The following is a 20,100-nucleotide window of genomic DNA, read 5'->3' on the forward strand; positions in this document are numbered from 1 at the left end:
GAAATATTTTGCTTAGGATAAGAGGAAAGTCCCATTTAGCCCTATTCTAAAGTTATATTATATTATTTGTGTAAATGAATAATCAGAATGGGTACCATCTTCCCAAAAAACAAAAAATTGATCAAATTTTTTTTTAAGTTAATTTAGAAAGTTATGCATGAGACTCTGAGAGGCTTATGTCCACTTCAGAGTGAAATTTTATGATTCCATCATGTGGATTTCTTGATGTCCATCAAATTTAACATGTCCACAACTGAACTTTGATCTACACTTCCTGACCCTGCCTCCACCAAACCAGCTTCATCTGCAATTTTCTTCATCTCCATTGTTGGCATGCATACCATCTTTCCTGATTCTCCAACCAAATACCTTGGATTCCTGTCTTTCTATCATATCCCACATCCAGTCTGTCATGATATCCTGTTGACTGTACCTTCAAAATATATCCAGAATTTGACCACTATTTACCACCTCCCACTGCTACCATCAAAGGACCATCAGCTTTCATGTGGGCTCCTAAAATATCACCATAACTAGTCTCCCTGCTTTCACCCTGCTTCCCTACAGTTTATTAATATAGTAACCAAGTGAACCTTGTAAAACATAAATCACATTGTTATATTTATCTGCTCAAAACCCTTCAATGGCTCCCCGTTTCATTCAGAGTAAAAGCCTGCATCCTTACAGTGCCCTACAAGGCTCTATGTAATCACTTCTCACCCATCTCTGTGACCTCATTTCTGCCTACCTTCTCCATTGCTCATTTTGTGCCAGCCACACTATCCTTGCTGTTCATCAAATAAGTTAGTTGCATTCCCATCTCAAGGCCATCCTCCCATCCTCCCCCAACTGAACATTCTTCCCCCAGATATCTTCATTGCTAACTCCCTTGCCTCTTTTTAGCATTTCTTCAAATGGCAGGTGAGACCTATACTACCCATTCTACTTTAAAATTGCAACTCACCCCTCCCCATGCTCCATTTTATTCAGTAGTACTGCTAACTCCTAAACACTTTACATATATTAACTTAATTAATTCTTGTAAACACCCCTATGAAGTAGGGGCTCATGTTAGCCATTTTACAGATCAGGATACTGAACCTTAGAGTTTGGTTACTTGTTTATTGTTTGTTGTCCATCTCCCACCCTGGAATGCCCTCCATGAGATCAAGGATTTTTGTCACTTTTGTTCACTATTTTCCAAGTGCCTAGAACCATTCTGCGTAAATAGTAACAAATATTTGTTGAACAAATGAATGAACCAGCACATTAAAAAAAACACCTGGGGATCCAATATAGGGTTATTATATATTTTACAATTTAACATCACCACCATTTCATTAAAACAGGACATTTTTACACTAAAGATGAAGGATACAACCTCAGTGTTGGGACAGCTCTTAAAATTAAATACATTTAGCTTTGGGGAAAACCTCGCTACATTGTCCTTTTCTCATTTTAACATGGCGCTTTGTCACAGAAGGGCAGGGATACACAGACAAATTTGGGGAACCACACATCTGTAGGAAAACACATTTCTACCAATATTGCTTCTTCAGGTACCTGCTCTTTAGGGAAAGGAATATTCTAATCCTGAGACAAGAAAGAGCTGAGGGCCAACACATACTGTGTAAAAAGCAAGTCTATAAGGCTTCACACCTACAACTGATTAATAGCAAGTGATATAACCTCTTTACATCTGTTTTCTCCTCAAATGGAAACAATAACAGCTGCTTTACCTACCTAGCAAGGTGCCGTCACAGGCAAAAGAAAGAATAGACAAGAAAACCAAGCTTTTACAAAGGTGAAGTCCCTATATTGACAACAGCTAACATTTAATACTAACTGGCATTTAATCCTTACTTTATTCCAACACTCATTCAAGCACTTTACCTGTATTAACTCATTAATCTTTATAAACTACTGTATGAGGTAGACTATTATTATGTCCATTTTAAAAGATGAGGAGAAAACTTGTGGCTTAGAGAAGTTAAATAATTCCTCCAGGTCATATTGTAAGTAGAGGAGCCAGAATACAAAACAAGACTGATTTCCAGAGCATCTGCCCTTGATCACCAGGCCACTGAGCCTCTCATAACATAAGCCAGATTGTTTCTGCAGTACACCTTACAGAGTTATGGTATGCCTATAGAGTTATAATCTAGTGGGATGGAGTTGGAAGATAACACCCAAAAATAAAAACCCAAAACACCGTGATTTCAATTGAAAAGAATTATATGTGTGAAAACTAGGCAAATGCCAGAATGAACCAAGAGATCAGTTTAGCGGGATTAATCTAGAACTGCTTCATGGCCGAGGGAACTTGGACCAAAATTTGGAAGGATGGGAGAAAATGGCATTAAGAAGACAGGTCATGTTCCAGGTAGAGAGAACGTTGTGCAGACAAGCTATAAAGACAAATGCAGGAGAAAGCAAGGAGTCTACATGATGCCAAAGCACCTGGTCAATTCAATTTTTAAAAAAAACTCCATCAATGTAGTGAATTTCGTCAGTCAATCCAGATGTTTGGCATCTTGTAGACAAAGCATCCAGATGATTAACTGAAGATTTGATGGCGTTGACTGGATTAACCAGATGTTTGTAGCATTGTATAGACATGGTGTCAGGATACTTGCTTGGCTGGAGTAGAGTCCAGCTGTGAAGGAGAGATGCTCCAGGCCATGAGAGCAGCCTTAGGAGCAGAGGGCCTGGAGCTTGGATTTGATGCAAGAGGCAACTGGGAGCTGCTGGAAGAGTGTGATAGGAAGGATGCTTAAAGAAGAGGAGTCTAACAACTGTGTGCATGGAAAAAAAAAAAAAAAAAAAAAAACTAGTGGGAGGAAAAGTTGTAGACAGGAAAGAGGATGTTAGGAGAATGCAGGTGTGTGTGAGAGCTAATTAGAGCCTGGACCAGGATCAGGCTTGGGAAAGCAACAGGAAGGAGCGAATCTGAAAAATATTACGGAAAAAGAACAGAAAGTCATGATGGGCTAGACAAGGGAGTGAAATTGCACATCACCCTAAGGTTGGAAGTTTCTAGGCCTGGGAAAGCAGCTGCTGTCAGCCTCACCACAGTAGTAAACCAAAAGGGAATTCCCAAGAGACCCTTCCCCTTAACCCTCGTTCCAGAGGCCACAGACGGGCCTATACCAGCAGAGGGAATTTGGAAACCACGAACACAGCCCCTCAGATTTAGCTTCCTTAATCATTTTAGAGACCTAGATCAGTTCCCTTTTAGATCCAATTTCATAAAGCAATCAAGAATGCTAGATTTAGATTGTTATGTAGGCACAACTTCAGTGAAAAGTCTATAAAGACAATGTTTTAATGGCATTTGCTTTTATATAGTATATAATGTAAACTAAGATGCATAGAGGTATCAGCAAATTAGATGAGATGAGATTATGAGAAATTACACAGTGCCTGTATTACTTGGCAGATTAACATGAGAAAAGCCTCTTAGTAGGTAAGAATTAAAGACTGAATTGAAGACTTTATGATATTTTTAAGCAATTCTGAATTTATGAAACTTTGGAATGTACAACTCGGTTTAGATTTTCACAATTTTTTTTTTTATTTCAAGTATCTTATTTGATAAGAATCAAGTTTATCTTTAGAAATAGTCATGAATTCCAATTTATTGGGCTTTAAATCATGACCATTCTATTATACAGTGTGCTTCCACTTATAAAAAAAAAATTCCAAATATCCATACAATTCATGGTTTTTCAAATTTGCAGGTTCACATACTTTCAGTCCCAGGCCTGTCAGCCCACACAGCCAGTTGCATGCCCCCTACAAACACACCCAGATTTTCTCAAGGTACTTTCAGTTCACTTCAAGGGAAAGAAACTTCAATAGCCACTGATCTCTTTGTTCATGATTTGGTACCGACTTGAGAATCAGTCGATCTGTCTGTCTCCCTGTCTCTGTTTCTCTGTCTCTCTCTCGGTTAGAAGAACTGTTCAGAATATGAGATCATAAATGCCTTAATATGCTTCAGAGGTACCCTGGAGGAGGTGGAGGGGTCAGGAAATTTGTTGAAATCAGTTTCCCAGGCTTCAAAAATGACAAGTCAGTAGATCTGGCAGGGAGGTGGGGGCCAGGGGTCTGTTTGATTTTTTATAACAAGCTCCCCCAACAAATTCTGATGCCTGTTTTCTTAGGACCAGACTTAGACAGACACTGCCCTAGAGCAGAAAGGTAGATAATGAAAAACATCTAATGGATACTAGAATCTAAAATTGCAAATAGATTTAAATTTGTGTTTTAACCCAAGAGTAACAATCCCTTGGGAATTGTGTTATGTAATGATCTCCTATGTAAAATTCAATGATTTGTTTAACGGACAGAATTTTTATTTACAAACTATCTTTTCAGGTACACAGAAACTGCATGAAGTTAAGTATACCTATGCAATCAACATGAGAAGCCAAGAAGACAAGTAGGATAGCATGTCTGTTGTCAATTCACAGCACTAGCTACCACACCCTTTCCTGAATACAGTGTTTATGTGATGGGCAAAGGTAATTATTGATATTGGTAACTCTTTCTAGTGCTTCAGGGCTAAATGAGTCACTTATTTATCAGATAGGAAAAAAAAGAAAACAGTTGGGTTCACTGAAACAATGGGTAATTTATCTGGGTGTTTGAACATACCCTTCCCATTGCTATTATTTTATAAGAAATACCTCAATGTTAGTAGGTAGCAAACTAATTATTCAAAAAACTAATCAGAGAAATGTCCCCTGTTATCATGTCAAGATTGCAGTGTTTATTATATACATACAACCTCTTAAGTGCCTCTTTTTGTTTTCTAGTGGATTTTTTTTTCTAGTATCATTTGCCTTAAATTCGATTCATTCTCCTAAACTTTTTCTCAAGGATAAAGGAAAGTCAAATTTACTTTTAACTTGCTTTGAATGTTACTTTTGAAACACATCAAGGATTTCCCATATAAGTCAACTGGTTTTGTTTTGAGTATATTTCTTTCCACTTATCCATTCTACTGCCACTATAAAATCCCATCTAGAAATCATAGGAAATGGGCTCATGCCCTAATGGGAAGGAGTTAGGACAAGATAGGATTGAAAATCCTTAGGAATTTTCAAAACATGTAAAATACTTGCATTCTGATACAGAGAGGAAGATTCATTTCCATTCATCTCCATTTTTTCTTTTTTTAATGCAATTTTATTGAGATATATTCACACACCATATAAACCATCTGAAATATACAAAGGCTCACAGTATCATCACATAGTTGTGTATATATCACTGTGATCAATTTTAGAACATTTTCATTATTCCAGAAAAGAGTTAAAAATAAAAAAGAAAATCTAAATCCTCCCATGCCCCCGCCCCCCCCCCGCCCCCGCCCATTATGACCCATAATATTGGTGTGGTACATTCATTACTGTTAATGAAAGAATATTAAGATATTACTGTTAACTCTAGTCCATAGTTTGCAATAGGTACATTCTTTCCCATATACACTCTACTATTAACTCCTTGTAATACTGTCATAAATTTGTTCTAGTTTGTGAAAGAACTTTTTTATATCTGTACAGTTAATCACAGTCATTGTCCACTACAAGATTCCCTGTGTTATACATAACCATGTTTTAACCTCCAACTTTTATTCTGGTGACATACATGACTGTAAGCTTCCTCTTTCCATCACATTCACTCACAATTCAGTACTGTTAATTTTTCTCACAATAATGTGCTACCGTCACCTCTATCCATTTCCAAACATTTTAGTTTGACCTAGTTAAACATTCTGCACATTTTAAGCAACTGCACCACATTTTTTAGCCTCATTCTATATCCTGGTAACCTATATTCTATATTTTATATCTATGAGTTTAAATATTATAATTAATTCATATTAGTGAGATCATACAATATTTGTCCTTTTGTGTCTGACATTTCACTTAACATAATGTCCTCAAGGTTCATCAAATATTCCATTGTGTGTATATACCACATTTGGTTATCCATCCATCAGTTAATGGATACTTGAGTTCTTTCCATCTTTTGGCAATTGTGAATAATGTTGCTATGAACATCAGTTTGCAACTGTCTCTTCAGGTCCCTGCTTTCAGATTTTCTGGGAATATACCGAATAGCAAGATTGCTGGGCCTAATAAGAGTCTTAGCTTCCTGAGGAACTGCCAAACTGTCTTCCACAGAGGCTACACCATTTTACATGCCCACCAGCAGTGAATAAGTGGTACTATTTCTCCACATCCTCTCCAACACTTGTAGTTTCCTGTTTGTTTAATAGCAGCCATTCTAGTAGGTGTGAAATGATATCTCATTGTGGTTTTGATTTGCATTTCCCTAATAGCTAGTGAAGTGGAGCATCTTTTCATGTGCTTTTTAGCCATCTCTATTTCCTTTTTGGAAAAACATCTATTCATGTCTTTTGCCCATTTTTAAATTGGGTTGTTGGTCTTTTTACTGTTGTAGGATTTTTTGTATATTCTGGATATCAAACCCTTATCAGATTGTGGTTTCCAAATACTTTGTCCCATTGAGTCAGTTGTGTTTTCACCCTTTTGACAAAGTCCTTTGAAGTGCAGAGTATTTAATTTTGAGGAATTCCCATTTATCTATTTTTTTTTTTTTTTCATTGCTTTCCTTTGGGTGTAAAGTCTAAGAAACTGCCACCTATTCACTAGAACTTGAAGATGTTTCCTACATTTTACTCTAGGGGATTTGTGGTATTGGTTCTTATATTTAGGTCTTTGATCCATTTTGAGTTAATTTTTGTATAAGGTGCAATAAAGGGGTCCTGTTTCCTTCTTTTGGTTACCAATATCCATTTCTCCCAACACCATTTGTTGAAGAGACTGTTCTGTCCCAGTTGAGTGGACTTGGGAGCCTTGACAAAAATCAATTGACCATGGATCTGAAGGTCTGTTTCTGAACTCTGAATTCAATTCCATGAATTGATATTTCTAGTTATATGCCAATATCATGCTGTTTTGACTACTGTTGCTTTATAATATGCTTTAAAGTCAGGAAGCATGAGTCTTCCCATTCATTTTTATTTTTCAAGATGTTTCTTGGCTATTCAAGGCCCCTTACCTTTCCAAATAAAGCTGATAATTAGCTTTGCCATTTCTGCAAAGTAGGCTGTTGGAATTTTCATTGGTATTGCATTGAATCTGTAAACCAATTTGGGTAGAATTGACATCTTAATATTTAGCCTTCCAATATAGAACACAGAATGTCTTTCCTCTTATTTAGGTCTTTGATTTCTGTTAGCAATGTTTTGTAGTTTTCTGTGTATAGGTCCTTTATATCTTTGGTTAAGTTTATTACTAGATATTTAATTCTTTTAGTTGCTATTGTAGATGGAATTTTTTTCTTGATTACCTCCTCGGATAGCTCATTACTAGTGTATAGAAACACCATTGATTATTGCTTGTTGATCTTCTATCCTGACACTTTGCTGATCTCCTGTATTAGCTCTAGTGGCTTTGTTGTGTTTTTTTTCAGAATTTTCTAAAAATAGGATCATGTCATCTGCAAATAGTGAAAGTTTTGCTTCTTCCTTTCCAATTTGGATGCCTTTTATTTCTTTTTCTTGCCTAATTCCTTTAACTAACACTTCTAGCACAATGTTGAATAACAGTGGTAACAATGAACATCCTTGTCTTCCTAATCTTAGAAGGAAAACTTTCAGTTTCTCACTGTGAGTATGATGTTAGCTGTGGGTTTTTATATATGCCCTCTATCATATTGAGAATTTTCCTTCGATTCCTACCTTTTGAAGTGTTTTGTCATGAAAGGATGTTGAATTTTGTCAAATGCCTTTTCTGCATCAATTGAGATGATCATGTGGTTTTTTCCTTTTTGATTTGTTAATGTGATATAATACATTCATTGATTTTCTTGTGTTGAACCACCTTTGCATACCTGGAATAAAGCTCACTTGATCGTGGTTTATAACTCTTTTAATATGCCATTAGATTCAATTTGCAAGTATTTTGTTGAGGATTTTTGCCTCTATATTTATTAGAAAGACTGGTCTGTCACCCAGGGGAGTGAATCTCCCTGGCAACGTGGAATATGACTCCCGGGGAGGAATGTAGACCTGGCATCGTGGGACGGAGAACATCTTCTTGACCAAAAGGGGGATGTGAAAGGAAATGAAATAAGCTTCAGTGGCAGAGAGAATCCAAAAGGAGCCGAGAGGTCACTCTGGTGGGCACTCTTACGCACACTTTAGACAACCCTTTTTAGGTTCTAAAGAATTGGGGTAGCTGGTGGTGGATACCTGAAACTATCAAACTACAACCCAGAACCCATGAATCTCGAAGACAGTTGTATAAAAATGTAGCTTATGAGAGGTGACAAGGGGATTGGGAAAGCCATAAGGACCACACTCCACTTTGTCTAGTTTATGGATGGATGAGTAGAAAAATAGGGGAAGGAAACAAACAGACAAAGGTACCCAGTGTTCTTTTTTACTTCAATTGCTCTTTTTCACTCTAATTATTAATCTTGTTATTCTTGTGTGTGTGCTAGTGAAGGTGTTGGGGATTCATTTGGGTGATGAATGTACAACTATGTAATGGTACTGTGAACAATCGAAAGTACGATTTGTTTTGTATGACTCCGTGGTATATGAATATATCTCAATAAAATGAAGATTAAAAAAAAAAAAAAAAAAAAAGACATAATGCTGAGCAAAATAAGCCAGGCACAAAAAGAGAGATATTGTATGTTACCACTAATGTGAATTCTGTGAAAAATGTACAATGTTTTATACTGTAGAATGTAGGGGACCTAGAGATACCAATTAGGGGAGGGGAATGATAATCTAATAAGAACAGATAAACTATGGAGGGTAATCTCAATGTTATGGGAATGCTCAGGAATGATTATGGTTTGTAAACTTTCTTGGATATAGTAAGATCATGTTGGAAGCAATAGAGTTATTTTAGGTTTTTTTTTTCTCTTATTCCTTTGTTTTCTTAGGGGTTGTTAATTTTCTTGGGGTATGGTAGGAACATGTTGGAAGCAATGTAGCTATTTTAGATTATTTAAAAAAAAAAAAAAAAAAAAGAAAGACTGGTCTGTAGTTTTCTCTTCTTGTAGTATCTTTATCAGGCTTGGTATTATGGTGATGTTAGCTTCATAGAGTAAGTTAGGTAGTGTTCCCCCTACTTTAATTTTTTGGAAGAGTTTGAGCAGGAATGGTATTAATTCTTCTTGGAATGCTTTGTAAAATTCACCTATGAAGTCATCTGGTCCCAGGCTTTTCTTTGTTGGTAGGTTTTTTATGACTGATTTGATCTCTTTACTTGTAATTGGTTTGTTGCAGTCTTCTGTTTCTTCTTCAGTCAGTGTAGGCTGTTTGTGTATTTCTAGGAAGTTGTCTATTTCACCTAAATTGTCTAGTTTGTTAGCATATGGCCATTCATAATATCCTCTTATGATCTTTTTATTTTTTCAGTGTACATGGTAATGACCCTCCTCTCATTTCTGATTTTATTTGCATCTTCTCTCTTTTTGTCTTTGTTAGGTAAAGGTAAGGGTTTGTCGATTCTACTGATATTCTCAAAGAGCCAACTTTTGGTTCTATTGATTCTCTCTATTATTTTTCTAGTCTCCATTTCATTTGTTTCTACTCTAATCTTTGTTATTTCTTTCCTTCTGCTTTCTTTGGAATTAGTTTTCTGTTATTTTCCAGTTTTTTCCTTTTTAATGTAGGCATTTAGGGCTATAAATTTTCCTCTCTGCACTACCTTAGCTGAATCCCATAAATTTTGATGAGTTATGTTCTCATTTTCATTCATCTCAAGATATTTACTGATTTCTCTTGCAATTTCTTCTTTGATCCACTGCTTGTTTAAGAGTATGTTGTTTAACCTCCATGTATTTGTGAAATTTCCAGCTGTGTGTTTCTAATTTCCAGCTTCTTTCTGTTATGATCAGAGAAAATGCTTTGTGTAATTTCAGCCTTTTTAAATTTATAAAGACCTATTTTGTGCCCCAGCATGTGGTCTATCCTGGAGGATATTCCACAAACACTTGAGAAAAATGTATATCATGCTGTTTTGGGGTGCAATGTACTATATATGTTTGTTAGGTCTAGTTCATTTATCGTATTATTTAGGTTCTCTGTTTCCTTATTGATCCTCTGTTTAGAGGTTCCATCTATTAAAGAGAGTGCTGTGTTGAAGTTTCCCACTATTATTGTAGAGATGTCTATTTTCCCTTCAGTTTTGCCAGTGTTTTCCTCATGTACTTTGGAGCATCTTGATTGAGTGCATAAATAATTATGATTGTTATTTCTTCTTGGTGAATTGTCCCTTTTATTAATATATAGTGTCCCTCTTTATCTCTTATAACATTTTTTGCATTTAAAGACTATTTTGTTTGTATTAGTATAGCTACCCCAGCTTTTTTTGTTGGTAATACTTGCATGGAATATCTTTTTTTCCATCCTTTCACTTTCAACCTATTTGTATCTGTTCTAGTTTGCTAATGCTGTTGGAATGCAAAACACCAGAAATGGATTGGCTTTTATAAAAGGGGGTTTATTTGGTTACACATAATGTGTCTAAGGTAACACATCAACAATTGGGTTCCTTCACCAGAGGATGGCCAATGGCATCCAGAAAACCTCTTAGCTGGGAAGGCACATGGCTGGCATCTGCTTCAGAGTTCTGGTTTCAAAATGGCTTTCTCCCAGGACATTACTCTCTAGGCTGCAGCTCCTCAAAAATGGCACTGTCAGTTGCTCTTGGGGTGTTTGTCCTCCTTAGCTTCTCTGGAGCAAAAGTCTGCTTTCAAAGGCCATCTCCAAAATGTCTCTGTAAGCTGCAGTTCCTCTCTCAGTTCCTGTGCATTCTTCAAAGTGTCCCTCTTGGCTGTAGCAAACTCACTCCTTCTGTCTGAGCTTATATAGTGCTCCAGTAAACCAATCAAGGCCCATGCTGAATGGGCGTGGCCACACCTCCATGGTAATTATCCAGTGAAATATCTCACCCACAGTTGAGTGATCACATCTCCACGGAAACATCAAATCAAAAGTCTCCAACCCAATCAACACCAACACGTTTCCTTCCCACACAAGATGGCATCAAAGATAATGGCATTTTGGGGGACATAATGCATCCAAACCAGCACAGTATCTTTGGGACTTAACTGAGTCTCTTGTAAACAGCATGTGCTGGTTTGAATGTATTATGTCCCCCAAAATGCCATTATCTTTGATGTAATCTTGTGTGGCAGACATATCAGTGTTGATTAGATTGTAATTCTCTGAGTGTTTCCCTAGAGATGTGCCCCACTCAACTGTGGGTGATGACTCTAATTGGATAATTTCCATGGAGGTGTTACCCCACCCATTCAGGGTGGGGCTAAATTAAATCACTGGAGCCATGTAAATAAGCTGACAAACAGAAGGAACTCAGTGCAGCTGAGAGTGACATTTTGAAGAGGAGCTACAGCCAAAAAGGACACTTTGAAGAATGCACAGAAGCTGAGAGAGTAGCTGCAGATGAGAGTCAGTTTGAAGAAGGCCATTGAAAGCAGACTCTTGTTCCAGAGAAGCTAAGAGAGGACAAACACCCCAAGAGCAACTAAGAGTAGTGTTTTTGAGGAACTGCAGCCTAGAGAGGAATGTCCTGGGAGAAAGCCATTTTGAAACCAGAATGTTGGAGCAGATGCCAGCCATGTGCCTTCCCAGCCAACAAAGATTTTCCGGACACCATTGTTATCCTCCAGTGAAGGAACCCGATTGCTGATGTGTTACCTTGGACACTTTATGGCCTTAAGACTGTAACTGTGTAACCAAATAAACCCCCCTTTATAAAAGCCAGTCTATCTCTGGTGTTTTGCGTCCTGGCAGCATCAGCAAACTAGAATGCAGCATGTAGATGGATCGTATTTTTTAATCCATTGTGCCAATCTGTGTCTTTTAATTGGGAAGTTTAATCCATTTACATTCAAAGTTATTACTGTAATGGAAGTATTTACTTCAACCATTTTTTCCTTTGGCTTTATTTGCCAGATGTATTTTTTTCTCTTTTTATCACTTGAGTTACCCTTATAAATACTCTTATTTCTGTACCTTCCTCCAGGCTTCTCTCTCCTGTCTTGTCTTTTCAGCTGGCAGAACTCCCTTTAGTAGTTCTTGTAGTGCTGTCTTTTGTTAATCAATTCTCTCAGCCTCTGTTTATCTGTGAATATTTTAAACTCTCCCTCATTTTTGAAGGACAGCTTTGCTGGATAAAGAATTCCTGGCTGGCAATTTTCTCCTTCAGTATCTTAAATATATTGTAGTACTGCCTTCTCACCTCCATGGTATCTGATGAGAAATCAGCACTTAGTCTTATTTGGCTTCCCTTGTATGTGGTGAATTGCTTTTCTCTTGCTGCTTTCAGAATTTTCTCCTTCTCTTTGGCATTTGGCAGTCTGATTAGTATGTATCCTGGATCAGGTCTATTTGGATTTGTTCTCTTTGGAGTACAATGGACTTCTTGGGTTTGCATATTTATGTCTTTTTTAAGGTTGGGAAATTTTCAGCCATTGTTTCTTTTTTCTTTGAATATTCATCCCAGCCCTTTTCCCTTCTCGTCTCCTTCTGGTGCACCCATGATGTGTATGCTTATGTGCTCTGTGTTGTCAATCATTTCCCTGAAGCCCTGCTCAGTTTTTTCCATTTTTTTCCCCATTTGTTCTTTTGTCTGTTAAAATTTGGTTGTGCTGTCTTCTAGCTCACTGATCCTTTCTTCTGCCTTTTCAAATCTGCTGTTGTGTCTCTAGCGTATTTTCAATTTCATCTACAGTGTCTTTTATTTCCATAATATCTGTTATTTTTCTATGTATTCTTTCAAATTCTTCTTCATGCTCTCCTAGTGTCTTCTTAACATCATCTTGTATCTCTTTTTGTGTATTTCCCTTCATTTCTTTGAATTGATTCAGGAAATTTCTTTGAACATCTTTGATTAATTGTTCCAGATTCTGTGTCTCCTCTGACTTTTTAAATTTTCCCTTCGACTCAACGATTTCTTCCTGTGTTTTAGTGTGCCTTGTGATTTTTTGCTGCTATCTGGTCATCTGATCATCTTGATAGGTCTATTCTGAAGGTCAGTTTCTCTGTCTTGTCTAGGATTTCATTGATGCCTGGGTTTGTATTAGGGCACTGCTTTGACAGTTGGGTCATCAGTATTTCTCAGCCAAAACAGGGCCAGGTAACTGTACAGGGGGTGTAGACCAGCTCCAATGGGCCTGGGATAGGGTTTGGAGAGACCTCTAAAAGCTCTACTGTTTTCTCCTGCACTTTCCTGCCTGTCTAGCAGATAGTACTATTCAGTAACTTATTTCTTCTCAGAAGCTGTTTAACTCTTGGAGCCCAGCCATGTCTGATGGGCAGGACCAAAACTGTAGGGTTCTTGTGCTCTCATTTCATTGGCCAATATCTAGCTAAGTGTTTGGCTAAGTGTGGTCTGTGTTCCCTTTTGCGCTTGAGGTAGATGACTTCTGCAGTCACCACAGTCTGCAGCCAGCCCCCAGGCAAGGATCATGCATCCTGCTTCTACTTCCCATAAGGGTGGTAGATGGGCACCAGGAGCCATGGCAGGCATTACAGTGTCTGTCCACATTTTCTCAGACTCTTCATCCCTCATTGACCTTGTCCTTGAGATGTCTTCCCCTCTTCCACATATCCCTAAATAGTTGATTTGGCAGCTTCTGCCTGGCTACTTGCTGCTTTGGGGAAAGATTCTGCTGTTTCCCCCATAATCCTCCATTTTGGAAATTCCCCCTTGGTGCTGTTTTCATATTCTGCCTTCCCCAGTGACTTGAGTCCTGCCATGTTTCCCTGTGGGCTTGGGTCTCTTTGTGTGCTGGTTTGAATGTATTATGTCCCCCAGAAAAAGCCATATTCTTTGATGCAATTTTGTGGGGCAGACATATTAGTGGGGATTAAGTTGGAACATTTGGATTAGGTTGTTTGCATGGAAATATGCCCCACCAACTGTGGGTGATGACTCTAATTGGATACTTTCCATGGAGGTGTTACCCCACCTATTCAGGGTGGGGCTAAATTAAACCACTGGAGCCATATAAATGAGCTGACAAACAGAAGGAACTCAGTGCAGCTGAGAGTGACATTTTGAAGAGGAGCTACAGCCAAGAGGGACACTTTGAAGAATGCACAGAAGCTGAGAGAGTAGCTGCAAATGAGAGTCAGTTTGAAGAAGGCCGTTGAAAGCAGACTCTTGTTCCAGAGAAGCTAAGAGAGGACAAATGCCCCAAGAGTAACTGAGAGTAACATTTTTGAGGAACTGCAGCCTTGAGAGGAATGTCCTGGGAGAAAGTCATTTTGAAACCAGAATGTTGGAGCAGATGCCAGCTGCGTACCTTCCCAGCTAACAGAGGTTTTCCAGATACCATTGACCATCCTCCAGTAAAGGTACCCGATTGCTGATGTGTTACCTTGGACACTTTATGGCCTTAAGACTGTAACTGTGTAACCAAATAAACCCCCTTTTATAAAAGCCAATCTATCTCTGGTGTTTTGCATCCTGGCAGCATTAGCAAACTAGAACAGTCTGGATATAGGCGGGGATCTGTCTCACTGCTGTAAGAGATTTTATAGTCTGGATCCCTGGTAGGAGGTGGGAGGGATCCTGGATGCTGCCTCTGGGCACTTTCCAAGCTGCATGGAACTAAATGAAGGGGAGGGAAGGGGATTGGCCAGGTTGGGATGGAAGTTTCCTACCTCATATTTTTCTCTTTCTTTGATTCAGTATTTTTGGGATTCTTGTCAAGTCTTCAATTTCCTCCAGAATTCTGAACAAGTGATTTTGTCCTGTTTTTTCACTGAATCCCTGAGGAGAGGTTTTCAGTACTGTCTTACATTGCATGTCAATGACATCCTCTCCATTGATCTCTTTTTAGCCACTACAGAAAAATGTTAACCTTCAGTGCCTCCATATTAACCATAATATTATTAGGGGTAAGAAATAAACACAGAAGATTCTTCTCTAGAAGACTGCATTGATTCTACTGCTTTAATATCATTTATTGCATGGGTTTCTTTTGAGTACTGTACCTCTTTCCTCAGGGTGGTTTCTCTTATTTTAATTCAATTTTATTGAGATATATTCACATACCATACAATCATCCATGGTGTACAATCAATTGTTCACAGTGCCATTAAATACTTGTGCATTCATCACCACAATCCGTTTTTGAACAGTTTCATTACCACACACAAAAAGAATAAGAATAAAAATTAAAGTAAAAAAGAACACCCAAAACATCCCATACTCACAATCTCTCCCTATTATTCATTTACTTTTTGTCCTCATTTTTCTATTCATCAGTCCATACACTGTATAAAGGAGGGGCACAAAGTTTTCACAATCATACAGTCACACCATATAAGCTATGTGGTTATACAATCATCTTCAAGAATAAATGCTACTGGGTTCAACAGTTTCAGGTATTTCCTTCCAGCTATTCCAATACACTAAAAACTAAAAAGGGATATCTATATAATACATAAGAATAACTTCCAGAATTACCTCTCAACTCTATTTTAGATCTCTCAGCCACTGAAACTTTATTTTGTTTCCTTTCTCTTCCCCCTTTTGGTCCAAGAAGGCTTTCTCAATCTCATGATGCCAAGGCCAACCTCATTCCCACAATCATGTCCCACATTGCCAGGGAGATTTATGCCTCTGGGAGTCATGTCCCATGTAGGGGGGAGGGCAATGAGTTTACCTTCAGAGTTGGCTTAGAGAGAGAGGCCACATCTGAGCAACAAAAGAGATTCTCTGGAGTGACCCTTAGGCACAATTTTAAGTAGGCTTAGTCTCTCTTTGCAGTAATAAACTTCATAAGGGCAAGGCCCAAGATTGAGGTCTCTGCCTTCTAAATTGGTAGCCCCCAATGCTTGTGAGACTATCCTTAATTCCCCCAAGCAGGGAAATTTAATATTTCCACATTTTCCTCTAGCCCCTCAAGAGGGCTTTGCAAATACATCTTTATTCTCTGCCCAAATTACTCTAGGATATGTAGGGGCTTCATACGAACCCATACAAACCAAATTTCACTCCCTATTCAACATTCCTTGTAATTATGTTGTTTGAATAAACTGACCTTACAAGTTAAATTACATAGTCTGTTACAAAAAATATATAGGATTTTTCACCTAATAAAAATCTCTTCCTTTGGTCTCACACAGAAATTGAAGTTTTACAACACTGTTCATATTGTCCTTTACCCTTTAGTATAATCTACCTTAGTCCTAGCCAAGTCTGTTTTATTCATATGTCTAATTGAAGTCCAATCTCTTTTTTCAGACTCATTAACATTTTCTGTATGGGGAAATGCTGACATTCTAGCCGTCAGACTCTGGCTCTGAATCTCAGGTGTCACACAGATACCCAAAGTTCCAGGGACCAACCAGATTATACACAAAGAGCTCAGAATCTCAGAATTTAGAAATAACCAATACAACTCAGAATAGACATAACTGCTGTAAGAGCGTACAATCTAGGAACCTTTACAATAAGCCTTCCCTTGATTCCTATGCTCTAAGACTCAGTTCTCAGAGCTTGCACATTATAGTTAGTCCAAATTAGTGAGGCATTATAATGCCTGTCTTTTCTTTTCTGGTTTATTTCACTCAATATATTGTTCTCAATGTCCATGCATCTCATAACTTCACTCTTTCTTGTAGCAGCTCAATATTCCATTGTATGTATACACCACAATTCATCATTCTGTTCATCAGTCAGTGTATCCTTAGGCCACCTCCATCCAGTGCAAATCATGAGCACTGAGTCATAAACCCCACTGTGCGAATGTCTATTTGTGTCCCTCTTTTCAGTTCTTCAAAGTATATACCCAATAACCAAGTTGCAAGACCAAATGGCAACCCCATTCTTAGCTTCCTGTGGAACCACCGCACTGCACTTCAGATGGGGTGATTCATTCTACTTCCCCACCAATGGTGATTAGGTACATCACTTCTCCACATTTTCTCCAGCACTTGTATCCCTCTGTTTATTTGTTAGATGGTTTTATTCATGTACCATACATTCCATCCTAAGTAAACAACCAATGGTTCCCTGTATAATCACATAGTTATGCATTCACTACCACTATCTATATAAGGACATTTCCATTTCTTCCATAAAGAAGGAGGAAGAGGCAAAAAAAAAAAAAAAAAAAAAAAAAAGGTAAAAGAAAGAGAAAAAAATGACAATTAAAAAGCAACAAAATAAAATACAATTAAAAAGTCAGACAACAACACAAGACACCAAGAATCCCTCAGAGCTATTTCTTGCCCATAGGGTGCCTTTGTGTGAATTAGACAAAGGCATCTTTTCCCTAAGAAATTAACTTCCGTATGTGAGAAAATTATTGCAATATACTGATTTTGTTTCAACAACACATTTTTCTGTCATCTGCAAGAAGAATTGTCATAATAAATGTCAAATCTATGTTATTTATGATGTAAATGATGTCCCCTTAGACATGGCACCTTTATGTAATATGCAACTGCACAACTGTATTTAATAGCTATTCCTTCCCTCTCCCTTAACTGTCAGTCTTCTCTATTTTCTCTCCAACCCAAATGCCTCTTAGACTCCTGTTGAAACTCTATTGACACTGTTTCCTCAAAGATCACCCATGATAAGTGATGTCATCAAGATGGTGGAGTAAGATATGCTGTTGTACATCCCCCCACCCCTGCTTTAGAAAGAGCAATAAAAAGGTAGAATCAGTGTGCTGGTTTGTATATTTATGTTCCCCAGAAAAAGCCATATTCTTTAATGCATTCTTGTGAGAGAAGACATATTAGTGTGGATTGGGTTGGAACCTATTGGTTCAGTGTCCATGGAGATGTGACCCACCCAACTATAGGTGATAACTCTGATTGGATACTTTCCATGGAGGCATGGCTCTGCCCATTTAGCATAGGCCTTGTTTAGTTTACTGGAGCACTATATAAGCTCATACAGAAGGAGCTGGAGCTGAGACAGACATTTTGAAGATGGCTGTTGGAAGCTGATGCAGACATTTTGGAGAATGCCATTTTGAGATGCAACCTGGGGGCAAGCAGATGTCAGCCACATGCCTTCCCAGGTAACCAAGGTTTTCCAAACACCACTGGCCATCCTCCAGTGAAGGTATCCTTTGTTTATGATATTTTATGGGCTTAAGACTGTAACTGTGTAACCAAATAAACCCCCTTTTATAAAAGCCAATCCATTTCTGGTGTTTTGCATTCCAGCAGCATTAGTAAACTACAACAATCAACTATCCCAAAACTCCAGTCAAGACTAAAGAACAATTCAACAAACACTAAATTGGTGGGGTTTTTTGTTTGAAAAAAAAAAAAAAAAAAACACCTAAAAACAGTAAGAACACAACAGATTTACTGATCTGGGCCTCTTCCTCATATTCATATCTGTGTGGCAGCTTGTGCAACTCATGGCAGTGGTTCTGCAGCCCTCCATGTATTCAAGTGCAGATCTCTGGGACTTGACTGACCCACAGTGCAGCTGGGAAGCACACATGCACTCAAGTGCAAGTCCTGAGGCTTGACCCACCCATGGTGGTAGTTTGGTGCCTTGCATGCATTTCCAGTATGGGTCTTTGGGACCTGATTAATTGTGTTTCTAAACAAATATATTGGGTGTCTTTGTACATTGATCCCAACCGGCTCTGTGGAAGACAGACTCAGGACATGAGTTTGGGCACACTAACCCAGAAGTTACCAGAATCAGAAAAGCAGAACCAAAATAGGGAGCTAAGCCACAGAACCATAGAGTGTACCCAGTGATGGAAGCTGGAATGAAAAGGCAGACTAGAGTGCAGGAGTGGAGCTAAGCTGATTGCAGCTGCCATGAAGGAAAAACTAATAAAAACAAAGAACATAGCCAAGGGCCCCCAGAAGGAGAAGCTGGGGAGAGAAAATGCTTTCCTGGAAGGGAAAGAGTGTTCTATCCTGGAGAATTCTTGGAAGTTACTGCATATGCCCAGGTTAAGAAGCAGTTCAGAGAGACTTGAGAAGAACCTATTTGTTAGCCACAGTTTGTTCTAAATGTTCAATATAAAGTGGGATAAGCATTAAAGAAGAGCTTCAATATAGCCAATCCACAAAAACCTTAGGTAACAGGGAGACTCTGACTTCCAGAGTTAGCATGTCAAAATAATCAAATGCCCAGACTTCAACAAAAGAGCACAACACATACAAACAGACAGGAAGAGATGGTCTATCTAAATGAAGAAATAAAACAACAGAGGAAGCACAGACATTGGAACAGCTAATCAAATATGTTAAGTCAACTTTCCTAAATAAGCTCAATGAGCTAAAGGAAAACATGGACATAGAACTAAAGGAAATCAAGAAGATGATGCATGAGGAATTAGAAATTTTGAAAAGGAATCACACAGAACTTTGGAAATGAAAAATACAATAACATTAAAAATACTAGAGGCATTCAACAACAGATTTGAACAAGAAAAAGAAAAAGTCAGTGAACTGAAAGACAGGACATTAGAATTCACTCAGTCTGGAGAGCAGATAGAGAAAAGAATGAAAAAATGTGAGCAGAACCTAAGGGACCTGTGGGACAACATGAACCATACCAATATATGCATTATAGGAGCCTCAGAAGGAGAAAGAGAAAGGGGTAGAAAGAATTTTTTTTTAAATGATGGCTGAAATGAAAACTTCCCATAATTGATAAAAGACCTGAATACACACATTCTAGAAGTCCAATGAACTCCAAACAGAATAAACCCAAATAGACCTACTCCAAGTCATGTCATAATCAAAATGTTAAATGTCAAAGATAAAGAGAGAATTCTGAAAGCAGCAAGAGAGAAGCAATGTTTCACATATAAGGGAGCTGCAATAAGATTAAATGGAGGGGTAGGGCAAGATGGCAGCATATAGAAGTGTGGAATTTACTTAGTCCTCTACAGCAATTAGTAAATAGCCAGGAACAACTAGTAAATAGTCTGGAACAACTGTTGGGGGACATCTGCAATTTCACACATCATACACCAGCCTGGAATGGGTGGAATGGCTGAGATCACAGCATA

This window comes from Choloepus didactylus, chromosome 13 (genome assembly GCF_015220235.1).
Source record: "Choloepus didactylus isolate mChoDid1 chromosome 13, mChoDid1.pri, whole genome shotgun sequence".
Classification (NCBI taxonomy): domain Eukaryota; kingdom Metazoa; phylum Chordata; class Mammalia; order Pilosa; family Megalonychidae; genus Choloepus; species Choloepus didactylus.